Source organism: Equus quagga, chromosome 2, assembly GCF_021613505.1.
Source record: "Equus quagga isolate Etosha38 chromosome 2, UCLA_HA_Equagga_1.0, whole genome shotgun sequence".
Classification (NCBI taxonomy): domain Eukaryota; kingdom Metazoa; phylum Chordata; class Mammalia; order Perissodactyla; family Equidae; genus Equus; species Equus quagga.
In genome coordinates, this window is record NC_060268.1 from 30,447,480 (window position 1) to 30,465,113 (window position 17,634).

Consider the following 17,634-nt stretch of genomic DNA (forward strand, 5'->3'; position numbering starts at 1 on the left):
CAAGAACAAAGCTAGAGGCACCACAATACTTGATTTCAAACAATATTACAAAGCTATAGGAATCAAAACACTATGGTACTGGCATAAAAACAGACAAATAGACTAATTAATCAGAATAGACAGCTCAGAAATAAATCCACAAATATGTGGTCAACTGATCTTCAGTAAAGGCACGAAGAATACTGAATTGGGAAAAGATTGTCTCTCCAATAAATGGTGTTGGGAAAATTGGATATCACATGCAGAAGAATGGAATTGGATCCTTATGTCATAACACATATTAAAATAAACTCAAAATGGATTAAATACATAACCATAAACTGTAAAAATATTTCAAGAAAACATAGGAGAAAACTCCTTTTCATTTATCTGGGCAATGATTTTTTTTTACTATGACGCTAAAAGTACAAGCAATGAAAGCAAAAATAGACTGGGATTGTATCAGACTAAAAAGTCTCTGCACAGTAAAGAAAAAGATCAACAGATTAAACAAACAACTCATGGAATGAGAAAAAAATATTTAAAAACCATAAGTCCAATAAGGGTTAATATCTGTTTAAATATATAAGGGAAACCTACACTTAAACAGAAAGAAAATAAACAACCTGATCAAATAATGGTCGAAGGACTTGAGTAGACATTTCTCAAAAGGAGACATACAAACGGCCAATAGGTGTATGAAAAGGTGCTCAACATCCACTAATCGTCAGTGAAGTGCAAATCAAAACCACAATGATATATCACTTTCACACTTGTTAGGGTGGCTATTATCAAAAAGATAAGAGACAATGAGTGTATGTGAGAATGTGGAGAAAGGAAAACACTTGTACACTGTTGGTGGGAATGTAAATTGGTAGAGCTATCATGGAAAACAGTATGGAAGTTCTTCAAAAATTAAAACTAGAACTACCATATCAGCATCTTTGTGAGATATCTGCATTGCCATGTTCATTGCAGCATTATTCACAGTAGCCAAAATATGAAAAACAACCTAAGTGTTAACGGATAAATGGATAACAAAAATGTGAGAAATATGTATATGTATATCACATGTATATATACACACACACATACAATAGAATATCATTCAGCTTTAAAAAAGAAGAAAATCCTGTTATTTGTGATAACGTGGATGAACCAGGAGGATATTACGACAAGTGAAATATGCCAGGCACAGAAAGACAAATACTGTATGATCTCACTTATATGTGGAAACTAAAATCTTTGAACTCATAGAGGCAGAGAGTAGAATGGTGGTTACCAGGGTCTGGGGTATAGGGGGAAAGACAGATGTTAATTAAAAGGTGCAAAATTCAAGTTACGTAGGATGAATAAGTTCTGGAGATCTACTGTACAGCAGGGTGACTATAATGTTACTGTTTGTATAAATGAAATTTGCTAAGAGAGTGAGCAAAACTTAAGTGTTCTCACTACACATACAAAAAGATGTAACTATGTGAGGTGAGGGATATATTAATATCTTGATTTTTAATCTTTTCATAATGTGTATGTATATCAAAATGTCATGTTGTACAATTTAAATATACATATATAATTTTTAATTCCCATTATACCTCAATAAAGATGGATAAAATTAAACATCAATTATGAGACAAGGAAAGTTAAAAAAAATGATTGTAAAAAGATGCTCAACATCATTCATCATTAGGGAACTGTAAAATAAAACAATAATGAGATACCACTACACATGTATCAGAATAGCTAAAATCCAATGCATTGCTATCACAAATGCTTGTGAAGATGTGGAGCAAGAAGAGCGCACATTCTTGGCTGGTGAGTATGCATAATGGTGCATTCACTTTCAAAGACAGTTTGGAAGTTTCTTACAAAACTAAATATACTCTTAACATACCATCCAGAAATCACCATCCTTGCTATTTTCCCAAATGAGTTGAAAACTGACATCCACACGAAATCCTTTACATGAATGTTTATAGCAGTTTAATTCATAATTTCCAAAAGTGGAATCAACCAAGATGCCCTTCGATGGGTGGATGCATAAATAAACTGTGGTATATCCATACAATGGAATATTATTCAGTGCTAAAAATAAGTGAACTATCAAACCACAAAAAGACATGGTAGAACCTTGAAGGCATATTACTAAGTGAAACAAGCTAATCTGAAAAGGCCGCATACTGCATGATACCAATTATATGACATTCTGGAAAAGGCAAACTATGGAGACAGGAAAAAGATCAGTGGTTGGGGAGAAGGAAATAGGGATCAACAGATGGAGCACAGGGCATTTTTAAGGCAGTGTAACTATTCTATATGATGCTGAAGGGTAGATACATGTTACTATACATTTGTAAAACCTGTAAATCTGCACCACCAAGCATGAACCCTAATGTAAACTATGCACATCAGTAAATAATGATGTGTCAATATTCTTCATTGATTGTAACAAAACATAACATGAGATGTTGATGGTGGGGGAGTTTTGGGGTGAGTGTGTGTTGGGGTTTACATGGGAACTCTGTACTTTCTGCCCACTTTTACCGAGAACCTAAAACTGTTATAAAAAGTAAAGTCTATTTATTAAAACATTGCAAACAAAAAACTCAGTTGGTAAACAATGCTCAAGTTCGTGGTAGGAAGTCTCACTAGAAGTTAGGATAGATACAGAGGCAGTTCAAGTGTAACGTAAACTGGGCCTTCTGTTGTTCTTATTCCATGGCACCAAGGACAAGAACTTTCTGATATAGTTTTCAAGTTTGAAGTCCCCAAATTTAACCACATGTCACTAGGAATAATATACATTTGGAAGAATGTTTTAATTTTTTTTATTTTTTGCTTGTTACCCCTAAGCAAAACTAAGTAACCATGACTAGGAAACTTTAAGTGGAGGATTCCACCTGGAGGTGATTTATGGGTGCTTGATTATTTTAACATTAAAGAGAGAATCTGAGATGCCATGATTAAGTGATGTGTAAAGAATGGTTTGTGAAAGAGAAAATATAACCTCTATGGGTCTCTCTCTCATGGGGACAAAAAGCTGATGGTACACTGAAAATAATAACTAGTGAAAGAGCTATTAATAATTTATTAGCTTATTATGTTCTTATTTGGAGGGAGATCTTTTCAGTTGTGAGGATGACAACCAAAGCTACTAGTATTTGTGACTGAGATTCAGAGATGTTAGATATTTTGGTGCAAGATGATAGATGTAAGGGACATTTCCAATCTTGTATGTACCATATCCACATGATTATGGAGAGCTGCAGTACACATCCAATTTTATAGCTTGGTGGGTCACAATGCCAAGTTCATGATGGGAAGCACTGGTTGCCCAGCATCTTGACGACACTCGTTGAAGTGTTCCATCTCTACAGAAGCACAGAAGGCAAGTCAAAAGTTCTTTCTCAAAGGTAGATTAGTATAGGGGCCTGCCCAGTCTTGTAGTGATTAAATCCGTGTGCTCCGCTTTGGTGGCCTAGGGTTTGCAGGTTCGGATCCCGGGCATGGACCCATGCACTGCTTATCAATCCATGCTGTGGCAGGCATCCCACATCCACATATAAAATAGAGAAAGATCAGTACAGATGTTGGCTCAGGGCCAATCTTCCTTGGCAAAAAGAGGAAGATTGGCAGTAGATGTTAGCTCAGGGCTAATCTTCCTCACCAAAAAAGCAAAAGTAGATCAGTATATTAAAGTAGATTAATGTTTAAAAGTAGATTTAGTCAGAAGATGGCATTTGTGTGCTTCCGAATTCTAAACATCTGGGGTTGTGATTCCCCTACAGACACCTTCCAAAGGCAGTATTCAGTGTCCCTCTATGTCATAGATGCTTTACAGTATTTCCTGGAGCATTTGGACCAAGTGTCAGAGCAGTTTTCAAGGCAGTCTGGGGCTGCTGTAGAGCTTTCTCTGATTGTAGGCCTTTTTCAAAACTGGAAATCTTTTGGGTTACTTGGGTTTTATGCTGGAATATCATGCAAAAATGAGGCAAGTGTTACCCCCAAAATATTAAGTGATACAGAGAATTATGCCTATTTCTTAGCGGTAGATACAGTGGTACAGCAACTTGCCCACTTTGTACAAGATATCTTGGCCATCTTCAGACCACGGTACCTCTTGAAATTTCACTGAGGTGAGAGGTCCCTGAATATTTTTGAGATTTATTTTCCACCCTATGACATATATATATATATATATATATCTTTCCTATGTATCTAAAGTAGTTACTACTTCCTGCTTAGCAGGTCTAATGGATATATTTACAATATAATGAGGCATGATGATGTTCTTTGGAATGGAGAAGCAATGAAGGTCCCTGAAAATTAAATTACGGCATAGGACTTGGGATGCTGGTGTACTCTGAGATAGGACAGTGAAGGTTTATTTTTGACTTTGGCTGCTAAAAGCAAACTGCTTAGGATGATCCTTGCTAGCAGGTATAGAGAAAAATCATTTGCCAGATTAATAGCTGTATACCTGGTATCAGGGCAATTAAATTCATCTGGAACAGAAGATTCAATTAAATCACTACTTGATTAACTTTATTTCTCCAAGATCCATTTGTCTTCTGCACAGGCTAATAGGTAAATAAGAATATGATAGGAGTCATCAACCCTGCATTTTTTAAAATCTATGATGGTGTCTTAATTTCCAAAATTGCTCCAGGAATTTGGTATTGTTTTTAGTTTCTTCTTTTAGTATATAGAGATAGTTCTAGCAGCTTATACTAGGCTACTGATAGTATAATATCTCATATCCTGTGTATCAGAGAACCAGTGCAGAGATTCTTCCATTTACTGAGTATGTATATTCCAACAATGAATTCTAGAACTCTTATAATAACCACAGGGTGAGTTGAGGCCCAGTGGGCCCACTCTGAGAATAAACCAAGCAAAAGTTCATTTACCACTTGAACTCTACTAGGCCCTCCTCTGACTGGCGGATCACCATAGTATTTCAAGTCTCTAGGAATTAGCATATTTTCAGAGCTAGTGTCAAGTAATTCTCCATAAGTCTGGTTATTTCTCCCTGGCCAGCATACAATCACTCTGGTAAATGATCATTGCTTTAAGGAAAGCTATAAGAAATATTTACAGTAAACATTATTGGTCCTTCTATGGCCCTACTTCAAGGAGACACAGTCTCCTTTTTCTTTCAAAGGGCTCTGTACTTGTTAACTGGCTCAAGACTAGACATTGTTGAGATGTGAATCTCTATGGTTCCTATTTAAGTCACATTTCTGATCGCCAAACCTAGAGACTTTTTGCTTGTATAAACCAGCTAAGACTTTAACAGGCTACCCATTTATTTCAGCTCTAGAGACATCATGATTAATTACCCAGTGCCAAAGGTGTTGTCAGATCAAACTGTTTTAATTACTGCTTTGGTTCTCTTGTCTATTATGGTAACCACACCCACTTTATATCTGGCAGTTAAATGCTGCCACTTGGCCACTGCAACTCCAGTATCTCATCATCCCCATTGAATTCAGAGAGCCAAGTTGAAAGGCAATGCTGTCATTGCTTGTCTAGAGAAAATAGCAATCATAGAGCTTTTCCAGAATGCTAGAACTCCCTTCCTGAATTTATTTCTTATAGACTTGATGAAGGTCGTGTTCTCTGGATTTTCATGAGAAACATGGAAGGAAATGAGTGAACAACATTGCAATCTCCCTCAGCCTTTGAATACCTTCTTCTACAGTAGACTAAGGAGGTTCTGACAGATAAACCTCCTTCTATGTATGCTAGCTTTGAGTATAAGCTTTCAGTCAACCAAATAAGTCAAATTGTCACAGTCTCTTCAACATATGGTGCTGGGAAAACTGGAGAATCACATGCAGAGAGATGTTATTGGATTTCTATTTTACACCACTTACAAAAATTAGCTCAAAATAAATTAAAGACTTAAGTGTGGGACTGAAGCTATAAAACTCCTGGAAGAATACACAGGGAATAAGCTCCTTGACATTGGTCTTGGCAGAAACTGGATGTGATATCAAAAGTATAAGCAACAAAGGAAAAATTAAATAAGTGGGACTACATCAAACTGAAAAGCTTCTTTACAGCAAAAGAAAAAATCAACAAAATGAAATGTCATATGTCTGATAAGGGGTTAATATTTATAATTTATAAAGAATTCATAGAACTCAATAGCAAAAAAGCCCCAAACAATCTGATTAAAAAATGGTCACAGGATCTGAATAGACATTTTGCCAAAGAAGATACACAGAAGGCTAACAGTACACAAAAAGATGCTTAACATCACAAAATTGAGTAAACTGCAAATCAAAACCACAGTGAGATATCACCTTGTACTTGCTAGAATGGTTATCATAAAAAAAGACAAGAGATAATAAGAATTGGTGAGAATCTAAAGAAAAGGGAACATTTGTACATTGTTGGTGGGAATGAAAATTGTGCAGACAGAATGGGAAGCAGTGTGGAAGTTCCTCAAAAAATTAAAACTAGAACTACCATGTGATCCAGCAATTTCACTTCTGGGTATTTATCTGAAGGAGATGAAAACACTAACTCAAAAAAAATATGCACCCCAATGTTCAATGCAACATTATTCACAATAACCAAGACAAAGAAGCAATAAAAGTGTTGGTGTCCATCAAAGAATGGTGTCATCAATGAATGAATGGATAAAGAAAATGCAGTATATGTCTACAATGGAACTTTATGCAGCCATAAAAAAGAAGGAAATCTTGCTATTTGTGACAAAGTGGATTGACCTTGACGAATTATACTAAGTGAAATAAGTCAGATAAAGACAAGTACTGTATTGGGGCCGGCCCAGTGGCACAGTGGTTCAGTGTACACGTTCTGCTTCGGTGTCCTGTGGTTTGCCGGTTCGGATCTCAGGTGCAGACATAACACCACTTGGCAAGCCATACTGTGGTAAGCATCCCACATATAAAGTAGAGGAAGATGGGTATGGATGTTAGCTCAGGGCCAGTCTTCCTCAGCAAAAAAGAGAATGAGTGGCAGCAGATGTTAACTCAGGGCTAATCTTCCTCAAAAAAAAAAGTACTGTATCGTCTCAATTATGTGTGGAATCTAATAATCAAACAAAAAAGTGAATTGCTATGAGGATATTTTAGTACAAATAAGGAGTATAATGAATTTGATTGGTTGTTTATAGGTGCACTGGAGATCTTGGAGAAGCAAAATGATAAGTTCAAGGCTTTCAGTTCCCATCTGAAGACTAAGTACAGGACCAGAAGGACTCTATGACTGCCCTAAAAGAGACTTTTTTTTTTATTGAGTTATTGATAGGTTACAATCTTGTGAAATTTCAACTGTACATTAATGTTTGTCAGTCATGTTGTAGGTGCACCACTTCACCCTTTGTGCCCAGCCCCCACCCCACCTTTCCCCTGGTATCCACTAAACTGTTCTTGGTCCATAGTTTTAAATTCCTCATATGAGTGGAGTCATACACAGATTATCTTTCTCTTGCTGGCTTATTTCACTTAACATAATTCTCTCAAGGTCCATCCATGTTATTGCAAATGGAATGATTTTGTTCTGTTTTGCAGCTGAGTAGTATTCCATTGTATATATGTACCACATCTTCTTTATCCATTCGTCTGTTGATGGGCACTTAGGTTGCTTCCACGTCTTGGCTATCGTAAACAGTGCTGCAATAAACATTGGGGTGCACAGGACTTTTGGGATTGCTGACTTCAGGCTCTTTGGATAAATACCCAGTAGTGGGATGGCTGGATCGTATGGTAGTTCTATTTTTAGTTTTTTGAGGAATCTCCATACTGTTTTCCATAGTGGCTGCACTAGTTTGCATTCCCACCAGCAGTGTATGAGGGTTCCTTTTTCTCCACAACCTCTCCAACATTTGTTGCTATTAGTTTTAGATATTTTTGTCATTCTAACGGGTGTAAGGTGATATCTTAGTGTAGTTTTGATTTGCATTTCCCTGATGATCAGCGATGATGAGCATCTTTTCGTGTGCCTATTGGCCATCAGTATATCATCTTTGGAGAAATGTCTGTTCATGTCTCCAGCCCATTTTTTGATTGGGTTGTTTGATGTTTTGTGATTGAGTTGTGAGAGTTCTTTATATATTAAGGATATTAAGCCTTTGTCAGATATATGACTTGCAATATTTTTTCCCAGTTAGTGGGTTGTTTTTTTGTTTCAATCCTGTTTTCATTTGCCTTGAAGAAGCTCTTTAATCTGATGAAGTCCCATTTGTTTATTCTTTCTATTGTTTCCCTTCTCTGAGAAGGCATGGTGTCCGAAAAGATCCTTTTAATACTGATGTCAAAGAGTGTACTGCCTACGTTTTCTTCCAGAAGCCTTATGGTTTCAGGTCTCACCTTTAGGTCTTTAATCCATTTTGAGTTTATTTTGGTGAATGGTGAAAAAGAATGGTCAATTTTCATTCTTTTACATGTGGCTTTCCAGTTTTCCCAGCACCATTTGTTGAAAAGACTTTCTTTTCTCCATTGTATGCCCTCAGCTCCTTTGTCAAAGATAAGCTGTCCATAGATGTGTGGTTTTATTTCTGGGCTTTCAATTCTGTTCCATTGATCTGTGCACCTGTTTTTGTACCAGTACCATGCTGTTTTGATTACTGTAGCTTTGTAGTATGTTTTGAAGTCAGGGATTGTGATGCCTCCCGTTTTGTTCTTTTTTCTCAGGATTGCTTTAGCAATTTGGGGTCTTTTGTTGCCCCATATGAATTTTAGGATTCTTTGTTCTAATTCTGTAAAGAATGTCATTGGGATTCTGATTGGGATGGCATTGAATCTGTAGATTGCTTTAGGTAGAATAGACATTTTAACTATGTTTATTCTTCCAATCCATGTACATGGAATGTCTTTCCATCTCCTTATGTCGTCATCCAATTCTCTCAGAAAGGCCTTGTAATTTTCATTATATAAGTCCTTCACTTCCTTAGTTAAATTTACCCCAAGGTATTTTATTCTTTTTGTTGTGATTGTGAATGGTATTGTATTCTTGAGTTCTTTTTCTGTTGGTTCATTACTGGAGTATAGAAATGCTACTGATTTACGCAAATTGATTTTATACCCTGCAACTTTGCTGTAGTTGTTGATGACTTCTACCAGTTTTCCAATGGATTCTTTGGGGTTTTCTATATATAAGATCATGTCGTCTGCAAACAGCGAGAGTTTCGCTTCTTCCTTCCCTATTTGGATTCCTTTTATTCCTTTTTCTTGCCTGATTGCTCTGGCCAGGACCTCCAGTACTATGTTAAATAAGAGTGGTGATAGAGGGCATCCTTGTCTCGTTCCTGTTTTCAGGGGGATGGGGTTCAGTTTTTGCCCATTGAGTATGATGTTGGCTATGGGTTTGTCATATATGGCCTTTATTATGTTGAGGTAGTTTCCTTCTATGCCCATTTTGTTCAGAGTTTTTATCATAAATGGCTGTTGGACCTTGTCAAATGCCTTCTCTGCATCTATTGAGATGATCATGTGGTTTTTATTCCTCAGTTTGTTGATGTGGTGTATCACGTTGATTGATTTGAGGATGTTGAACCATCCCTGTGTCCCTGTTATGAATCCCACCTGATCCTGATGTATGATTCTTTTGATGAATTGCTGAATTCTGGTTGCCAAAATTTTGTTTAGAATTTTTGCATCTATGTTCATCAGTGATATTGGCCTGTAGTTCTCTTTTTTCGTGGTGTCCTTGTCAGGTTTTGGTATCAGCGTGATGTTGGCCTCATAGAATGTGTTAGGAAGTGTTCCATCTTCCCCAATTTTTTGGAATAGCTTGAAAAGGATAGGTATTAAATCCTCTCTGAAAGTTTGGTAGAATTCCCCAGGAAAGTCATCTGGTCCTGGGGTTTTATTCTTTGGGATGCTTTTGATTGCTGTTTCAATCTCTTTCCTTGTGATTGGTCTGTTCAAATTGTCTGCCTCTTCTTGAGTGAGCTTTGGGAGTGAGGATTGTAGGAGTCCAGGAATTTATCCATTTCCTCTAGGTTATCCATTCTGTTGGCATATAGTTTTTTGTAGTATTCTCTTATAATCTGTTGTATTTCTGCAGAGTCTGTTGTTATTTCTCCTTGCTCATTTCTGATTTTGTTTATTTGAGCTTTCTCCCTTTTTTTCTTTGTAAGTCTGGCTAGTGGTTTGTCAATTTTATTTATCTTCTCAAAAAACCAGCTCTTTGTCTCATTGATCCTTTCTACTGCCTTTTTCGTTTCAATAGTATTTATTTCTGCTCTGATTTTTATTATTTCTCTCCTTCTGCTGACTTTGGGCTTCATTTGTTCTTTTTTCTCTAGTTCAGTTAGGTGTGCTTTAAGGTTGCTTATTTGGGATTTTTCTTGTTTGTTAAGATGTGCCTGTATTGTGATGAATTTTCCTCTTAATACAGCTTTTGCTATATCCCATATGAGTTGGTATGGCATGCTATCATTTTCATTTGTTTCCAGGTATTTTTTAATTTCTTCAATGATCCATTGCTTGTTCAGTAGTGTGTTGTTTAGTCTCCACATCTTTGTGCCTTTCTCAGCTTTTTTCTTGTAATTAATTTCTAGCCTTATAGCACTATGATCGGAGAAGATGCTTGTTATTATTTCAATTTTTTTTAAATTTGTAGAGGCTTGCCTTGTTTCCCAACATATGGTCTATCCTAGAGAATGTTCCATGTGCACTTGAGAAGAATGTGTATTCAGCTCCTTCAGGGTGGAGTGATCTATATATGTCTATTAAGTCCAATTGTTTTAGTTTTTCATTCAGCTCCACTATTTCCTTGTTGATTTTCTGTCTGGATGATCTGTCCATTGATGTGAGTGGGGTGTTGAGGTCCCCTACTATTATTGTGTTGTTTTTAACATCTTCCTTCAGGTCTGTTAATAGTTGCTTTATGAATCTTGGTGCTCCTGCGTTGGGTGCATAGATATTTATAAGCGTTATTTCTTCTTGATGAAGTGTCCCTTTGATCATTATATATTGTCCCTCTGTGTCTCTCTTTACCTGTCTTATTTCGAAATCCACTTGGTCTGATATGAGAATTGCAACACCTGCCTTTTTTCCTTGCTATTTGCTTGAAGTATTGTCCTCCACCCCTTCACCCTGAGTCTGTGTTTGTCCTTGGGGCTGAGGTGTGTTTCCTGGAGGCAACAAATTGTTGGATCTTGTTCTTTAATCCATTTTGCCACTCTGTGTCTTTTTATTGGAGAGTTCAATCCGTTCCCATTGAGAGTGATTATTGATGCATGTGGACTTAATGCTGTCAATCTGTCGCTCATTATCTTGTTTTCCTGTGTTTCTTTTCCTGTGTGCTTTAGACTACCCATTTAATACTGCAATTTCTTATGCTGGGTTTCTTAGATTTTTCCTTATCTATGATTTGTGACTCTGTTCTGTACTTTATTTTAGTGTCTACCTTGAAGTTTGTATTTAGAATCTCGTGTATAATATAGTCTATTCTCTGGTGGTCTCTTACTTACTCGACCAATACTGATTTAGACCCTTTGCTCTTCCCCTCCTAAATAATTATTTTCATATTTTATTCCAACTCGTCTTATTAATTTGTAGTTAGAGTGCTAAGATCGTCCTTGTTTTGGTAGTTTCCTTATTTTTACCCTAATGCTATAGTTGAATATTTGCTATCCTGTTCTGGTTCTATCCATCGGTCTCCCTAGTCTGTGGCTTGTGTCCCCTTTCTCCCTTTTGTCTTTTTTCAAGTATGAGAGCCTTCTTGAGGATTTCTTGTAATGGAGGGCTTTTAGTTACAAATTCCCTTAACTTTTGTTTGTCTGGAAAAGATTTAATTTCTCCCTCATATCTGAAGGAAATTCTTGCTGGATAGAGTATTCTTGGCTGAAGGTTTTTATCCTTTAAAGCTTTGAATATATCACTCCATTCTCTCCCTGAAAGAGACTTTTAACTTTTATAACTGCAGGGTCATATCTTCTATGGGGATCAAAAATTCTAATATGTGGATTGCTGAGTTAGAAGACAAATTGAACTCACAACCTCATACTGTCCCTTAAATTAAAGTTATGGGATTGACTGGGAAGGGGTGAAACATTTAAAATCAAGATGGGGTATATTGGCAGCTTCCAATAAAACTAGGAATCTTGAATCAATCCCTAATTTCTCCTAATCCTCCTTTACTGCTGGAATCTTCCTCTATCTAAAGAGATTTGTCTCTGCTTATCTGAAGAAACTGTAACAGTCTCTCCTGAGTTAGTTGCCATACAGGAGACTATTGATAATCTTCAATTTCTGCCCCTACCTGTTCACATTGCTCCTAGCCCTATAATCAGGCTCAAGTCCCAGAAAGCTCTAATGAGTAAGAGACAAAGTGGGATTCATGAGAAGATATAAAACATATCAAAAGAACTGCAGGATTTTACATATTTATATCAAAAGAAATCGGGAATGTATGTATGGTAATGGATCCTAAGGATATTGGACCAGGATGGAAGGAATATAACGTTGAGTTGGGCCACATTTAATGACGTTATTGTACTAAGCAATGATTCTGTATTCACGTGTTAGCACAGATTGCTAGGAGTGACTGTAACAATTTGCTTTATTTACAATTTGCTTTATTTTGTATTTATTGACTACAAACTTAAACCCAAAGATAGAATACATAGAATGAGTTGGTCTGCCAGAAACTTCTTAGTTTACTGTTAAAAGAAGGTACTCAAAGGTTGAGGGAGACTGCAGTGCTGCAATTGTTCATGCAATTTTCTCCTCCTTGGTATTTTTCTTCAATTATTATTTGCTTTCCTTGTTATTCAAGGGCTTTCTTTTGGATTCATGGCCAAAAAAAAAAAAATTCTCAGTAGGGGAAGGAAATGGTAATTTACAGAAAGAGATGTCACCCCCAAGTGACACATTAACCACTTTTCTTCTTTGTTACACTGGGAAATCCAACATGATCTAGGAGACAATTCCCATAACAGACTGATTTCTGGCTGGCAACATCAAGTCTCTGAAGTTCTACTTGGTCACTACCCAAGCACAATTAGTGCTGTTAATTAACTCCTTTTGCAATGGCAATATTTTGTGTAACTCTGCACAGGGGAGAATTATGCATTAGACAGAAACTTTCTACATTGTTCTAAATCCCTGAAGATGCAGTTGCTTTATTCCCTGAGGCATAGGGACAAAATTTCCCCTGCTCATTGTGTTTCCATATTAAAACTATATGTGCATTGATGGGAGTAGCCTCTATCAATGGTAGTTGGGTATAGGCCTCCAGATCAGGGTAGCTGTAGCTTGGTGGTTTTGTGCTGCCATTCCTTCACCATGCTTTAACTTTATTTGTATTTATTTATTATTTTTAATTGAAAAATAAAATGTGATCCAGAAAATAGCACAATCAATTGCCTAATCAATTTTTCTAAAGTAATCATCAACCAAGTCAAGATGTAGAATTTTGTCAGCTATCTAATCCTAGAAATCTTCTCTGAATTGTCCAAATCACAACCACATTCCCCCTCAAAGAAAAAAAAAAAAACCATGATTCTGTTATGGTAAGGACTCCTTGCATTCTTTTTTACAGTTTTGTCTTCCAACTGTGCATCGCAAGACAATATAGTTTGTTCTGCCCACTTTTTTCATTTGACATGAAATTCAAATCTCTTCTAATATAGAGATTTCCTTCCAATCATTTTTTTCCTTATAACTTATTTGTTGAAGAATTTAGGCCTTTGACACTTGATTTCCCACACTCTGAATTTTTCAAGTTTCAGATTCTCAGTGCGATTCAACACTTTCACTGACCTTTGTATTTTATCCCAATAGCAGCTGCATCCAGAAGTTTGACCTAATACATATTTCAGTCCATTTTTTGGTAAGATTATAGGTGATCAGGAGGCATAATTATGACTTTCCTCTCTATTATTAGCAGCTTCATTCATCCATATGTATATATATGTGTGTGTGTGTGTGTGTGTGTGTGTGTGTGTGTATTGTATTTATGTGCTATAAACTCAGCTTCAACTCCTGGCATCCCTATGAACTGATATCCACAACGTCTTGTCCTCAACAGTACTACTCATCTCCTGCCTATGGCTTCATTTATGGGGTCAATCCAGCTCGTATTTGATCTCCTTCTTTTCCTTCCTCCTTCTACCCTTCCCAGCATTATTGTATTTTACAGATAATCCTGCCTTTTCATGATGTGCCCAAAGTAGGACAACCTCAGTTTTATCATTTTTGCCTCCATTCATAGTTTAGGCTTAATTTGCTCTAGGACCCACTTGTTCATCTCTCTGGAAGTCAAAATATCATTAGAGCTCTCTTCAAACACCAAATTTCAAAGGAACCATTTTTTTTTTCCTATCAGCCTTCTGCAGTGTCCAGCTTCCTCATCCGTACATAGTAATCTGGAATATGAGAGTGTGTATAATCTTGGCCTTAGTCTTCAACGACACTTCCTTACACTTGATGATCCTTCCCAATTCTTCCATTGCTGTCCTACCAAGTCTCAGTCTTCTCTTTCTCTGCTGCAGTCTTTATTTAAATTGATGACTGAACCAAGATAAACAAAATCTTTAACAATTTAAATATCTTCATTGTCTATGTTAAAGTTGTGTGGTTCTTCTGTAGTCATGATTTTTGTCTTCTTGATGTTCAAATACAATCCTGTTTTGGCATTTTCTTCTTTCACTTTTGTCAGAAGTCATTTCTAGTCATTGCCGTTTTCTGATAGTAAGATGATGTCATTTGCATAGTTTAGATTGTTGATATTTCTTCCACTAATTTCACTCATCCTCCATCTGAGCTTAGCCCAGTTTTTCGTATATGTTTTGCATACAGATTAAACAGATTGGGAGATGAAGTGCACCCTTTTCTGGTACATTTGCCTATGGGAAACCCTTCTTTTTCTCAATATTCTGTTTTGACAGTGGTTTCTTGTCCACAGTACAGGTTATTCATGAGGACCATCAATTGCTGAGGCATGCCTAATTCTTTCAGAGGAGTCCATAGCTTTTCATGATCTACTCAGTCAAAGATTTTACTGTAGTCTCTAAATCAGACTAACATTCTTCTGAAATTCTTTGGAGCACCCCAGTAGCCAATGAATAATTGCAATAAGATCTTGCATGCCTCCTTCTGTTTGAAATCCAGCTTTGATTCCAGACATTTCTTCCTCCATACAAGCTAAAAGACTTTGTTGCAGCACCTTGGGCATCACTTTATTTACATGGGAAATTAGAGCAATGGTCCTAAAATTACTTCACTCCTTGGCATTTCCTTTCTTGGGGATTGGGATGTATATGAAAGGTTTCCAGTCTATAGGCCATTGTTTTGTTTCCCATGTTTGCTGGCATATTCTTGTTAGGATTTTACAGATTCAGTCTCTGTGACATGAAATATTTATACTGATATCCCACTTACCCCTGGTGACTTATTTCTTCCAAGTACCTTTAGGACAGCTTTCACTGTGCTTTCCAGAATTATGGGTTCTTCCTCATTTGAATGTTTTTCAAAGGAATCTGTCATCCTTTGGTCTCTTCTGTATAGATCTTCAGTATACTGTTTCCATCTTCCCTTTATTTTCTTCAGATCATATAGTGTGCTTCTCTGTTGGTCATGCAACATTCCTGATGTAATCTTAAGTTTCCTTTTGATTTCTTAAATCTTCGGTAAGAGACTTGCTTTTCTCTTGTTCGTCCTTTTTAATTTTTTTCTTCTATCTCTTTTCATTGGCCATTAGAGTAGTTCTCTTTTTCTCTACATGACAGCTACTGAAAACCTGGGTTCAGGATTCTAACCTTACTTTTGTCAACTTTTTAGTTTTACTTCTCACCTGTCCTTAACAATTTGAAATCATATCTAGTGTGTTTTCTGACCAAAATGGTATGAAACTAGAAATAAATAACATGAAAATTCACAAATATGTGGAAATTAAACAATATTATTTGAAAAATCAATAAGTAAGACAAGAAATCAGAAAGGGAGTAAGAAATATTTTGAGACAAAAAGGGAAACAAAACATACAAGTGTTATGGGTTGCTAGAAAAGCATTCTAAGAATAAAATTTATATTGATAGATGCTTAAACTAAGAAAAATAAAGTTTCCAAATAAACAATCTAAATTAACCCTTCAAAGGACTAAAAAAAAGAAGAACAAACTAAGCCCAAAGTTAGAATAAGGAAGAAAATAAAATAGATCAGAGTAAAAATAAGTAAAGAGGAGAAAAATAAAAGATTAGCAAAACCAAATATTGGTTGTTTGAAAAGATAAACAAAATGGACAAAACTTCTGCTATACTCATAAAAAAGGAGAGAAGACAAATAAATGAAGTTATAAATGACATGAGACATTATAACTGATATAACTGAAATACATAGGATCTTAAGAGAGAGACTACTATAAATAATTAGAGCACAACAAATTGGAAGACCTAGAAGAAATGGATAAATTCCTATACACATACAACCTACCAAGACTGAATCATGAAAAACTAGAAAATTTGAACAGACAAATAGCAACTAAGGAAATTGAATCAGTAATTAAAACCTCCTAAAAAATAAGTCCAGGACCAGAAGGTTTTACTGGTAAATTCTACCATACATTTAAGAATTAATGCCAGTCCTCTTTAAACTCTACCAAAAAATTGAAGAGGAGGGAATACTGCCAAATTCCTTTTATAAGGCCAGAATTATGCTGATAATAAAGCTAGATAAGGGCACAAGAAGAAATTAATGCTAGAGGCCAATATTCATGAAGAATATAGTTTCAAAACTTCTCAAGAAAATATTAGCAAACTGAATTTAATAGCACATCAAACTAAAAAGGTTCTTCACAACTAAAGTAACAATTGACAGAGTGAAAAGATCCTACAGAATGGGAGAAAATATTTCATAGCCTATGTCTGATAACAGTTAATATCCAAAATATATATGGAACTCATACAACTGAATAGCAAAAACCAAATAACGTGATTGAAAAATATGCAAAGGACCTGAATAGACATTTCTCCAAAGAAGAAATACAAATAGCCAGCAGATAAATGAAATGTGCTCAATATTACTAATCATCAGGGAAATGCAAATCAGAACCACAATGAAATATCACCTCTATCTATTAGAATGAAAATTTTTGAAAAACAAAAGATAGCATGTGTTTTTAAGAATGTTGAGAAAAGGGAATCCTACTAACAGGGGATGGGAATGTAAATTGGCATAGCCATTACAAAAAACAGTAAGAAAGTTTTCAAAAAATTAAGAATTTAACTACCATGTGATAGAAAATTCTTCTTCTGAATATGCATCCATAGGAATAGAATTAGGATCTTGAAGAGATAACTGCAATCCCACATTCATTGCAGTATTATTCACAATAGCCAAGACATTTAAACAACCTAAATGTCTTTTGATAGATGAATGGATAAAAAAAAGTGGCATATAGAGATCTCATCAAGATGGTGGTGTAGGCAGACTCTGAACTCATCTCCTCCCACAAACACAACCAAGTTACAACCATTTTTGGAAAAATTACCCTGGATAGCAAACTGAAAACTGGATAAGAACCCCCACAACCAGGGACAGTCCTGACTAAGGCAGAAGAGGCAGAAATTCCTTCTGGAGAGAAAAAAAAATTCAATTTCAGAGGCAACAGAGTTTCACAGCCAGCCAGGCTGGAGCTACCCTAAGGTACCCAGCCCTCCCTGGAGGTGTG